This window comes from Belonocnema kinseyi, chromosome 4, assembly GCF_010883055.1.
Source record: "Belonocnema kinseyi isolate 2016_QV_RU_SX_M_011 chromosome 4, B_treatae_v1, whole genome shotgun sequence".
NCBI lineage: Eukaryota > Metazoa > Arthropoda > Insecta > Hymenoptera > Cynipidae > Belonocnema > Belonocnema kinseyi.
Genome location: NC_046660.1, coordinates 102801256 through 102803919, shown reverse-complemented (window position 1 = coordinate 102803919; position 2664 = coordinate 102801256).

Sequence of the window (2664 nt, the reverse complement as noted above, 5' to 3'; positions counted from 1 at the left end):
GAGTGAGAGAGCCATTAATCGCTCGCCGTAGGTGCGCTCAAATCACAAAATTACAGTGATGAATATTTTGAGTCTTAGTTGTAAAAGGTTTGCCCAAGAATGTGCGAAAATATAAAAACAATAGCTAATCGAGCGCGAAGCGTGAGATAAATACATCATCGAGCCCGAAGCGCGAGAACCAACAGTCGCGCACCCTAGCCGCGCTCAAACTACCGAGCAAAGCGAGCCGCGCGCAGAGTGCGCGATGAGAATGTGCCCGCGTGGCGGGCAGATTTTTTTAGATAAAGATCGTCAAGAGTTGATTGCTGTCAAAACCGTGTAAGTCCATGGATTTTTTTACAAATTTTTTACATCCTGGTTAAAACTGAACATATGTGTCAAACATTATAAACCCATTACGAGGCAAATAGAAGTCTGAAAAGTGGAAAATGAAATTTAAAAAATCGTTTCTTAACAAAAGTGGGTTTTTAAATACTACAGTGTTATTTTCATACAAAATATTTAGTTTATTTGTATTTTGTAACTATTTAGTGCAGCAAGAGAATTAATTGAATATGAAGATTTAAACGTTTGTAGGATTGATCACAGTTTCAGATAAAGATGCACTGCCAGATTAAGCCCCCAGAGAAGTGAGCGTTAAGATAGGCCTTTACCATATCGCACAGTCAGTTAATTAGTTTCACAAATGGCCACTGAATAACGCACAACATATATCATTAATTTACTGTAGGCATCCTTTCACCACAATGTGCGGCAGAATTTCAAACAATTTTTAAGCCAAGAAAACAAAACGTGTTCAAAAAAAATTACACCTAACTAGTTATGCTGTTACACCATTCATTTTTCTACTTAGTTTATTCAGCTGTGGGAACTCAATGTGTGCCATTTTATAAATATAGGCGACAGCTATTGTATTATCAATGCGCAACAAAATTTCACAACTATATAAATCAGCTGCAAAAGTTTATTTTCTCTCTTTTACAGTATATAAACCACGAACTCCCAAATAAAAATGCTTCGACTTGAGTTGGACTTGGTTATGTCTTGAATTCGTCTTCAAGAAATCGGTGTCTGGTTGCGTCTCAAAACTGAGTTTCAAATGTTTTTGCTGCGTATCAAAGCCTTTTTCGGCTCATAAATGAGCTTAACATTGAATAATGAAAAATTTGTAATTATTAAATTAGTTATTTTTAATTAAAAAGTGCAATATCTGTGGGTCTAAACGAATACAGGCTTTAAAAATTTTCTCAAAAAAAATAAAAAGGGTAACTTTCCAGAAGGATCTCCTAAGCCGTTAGAAATACGTAAAAAAAACAACAATTTCGGTATCATCACCAAATAAGTATAATACAAATGAAGATCGGTAAATAAGTTGATTCAATACTTATTATATATATATATAATTAAAAATTTGTCATAAGGACAATCGCAGGATTTCACCGGGAGCGGGTGCTAATCTGAAAAATTGCACCCGCTTCCAGCGAAATCGCGGTAAAATTTCAGCCACAATCAGGTTTCACGACCGTGAGATAGGTGGTTACAGCCTGTAACGGAATCAATACGACGATCCGGCAAAAGTTTCGTGCACCCTGAGAACACAAAGTGATCCAAGGACTACCGCCTTCTGCATTTTTCCCGCAAGTGTTTTAGCATATTTTTGACTCGCAGGGATGCTTCTCAGGCTATTAACGAGTGAAAGCTTGGCACCTCCAAGAGCGCCGACGATAAGGACAGAATATCCCGAATAAATCGTTGCAACTCCCTTATACGGTCTCTATACCTCTCTTTCTTTTCATTCTCCTTGGCTATGATGTTTTGTCAGCTGGTGTCGAAAATTCGATAACGAACATGGCTCGCTTCTCGAAGTCCAGAAGAACAATGTCTGGCCTCGAGTGTGCAACAGAAACAATTGTCGAGAATATAAAGTTCCAGTATATGCGGCACTTTCCATTCTCGACAATTGACTCGATTTCCCTAGGAGCATTTAGAGAAGTGATATTAAGGTTAATGCCATAAGAGTGACAGAGATGGTAACATAGCACTCTTAGTGCCGCATTGTGCCTTTGAATGTAGGTCGTTCCCGCGTGAGTTGGACAATAGGATAGTATGTGAACTAAATGCTCGGGGTGTTCATGGAACGCCCTGCAGCTATCATCGGGAATGTCTTGGCTCAAAATGTGGCAACGGTACGAGGGTAGTTCAATAAGTCCTTAGAATGAAGTATAAAAACAATTTTTTTGGGTAATTTTTTTTTATTTTCAACATAATCTCCTTGGAGCTCTATACACTTGGTCAATCGCTTTTCAAGTTTTTTTAATCCTTTAGAAAAGTGCGTTTTCGGAAGTTCCTCAAAATAAGCACTTACAGAGGCAATGACGTCTTCGTTGTCTGGAAATCTCTGTCCACCGAGCCATTTTTTCAAGTTTGGAAATAAGAAAAAGTCCTGGGGGCTAAATCTGGTGAATACGGTGGGTGTTCGACCAATTCGAATTTTAGTTCTTCAATTTTAGCCATTGAAACGAAACATCTGTGAACTCGGGCGTTGTCGTGATGAAAGAGAATTTTTTTTCTCGTCAAATGTGGTCGTTTTTTTTAAATTTATTCTTTCAGCTGCTCTAATAATGATGCATAATATTCACCAGTGATTGTTTTACCCTTTTCCAA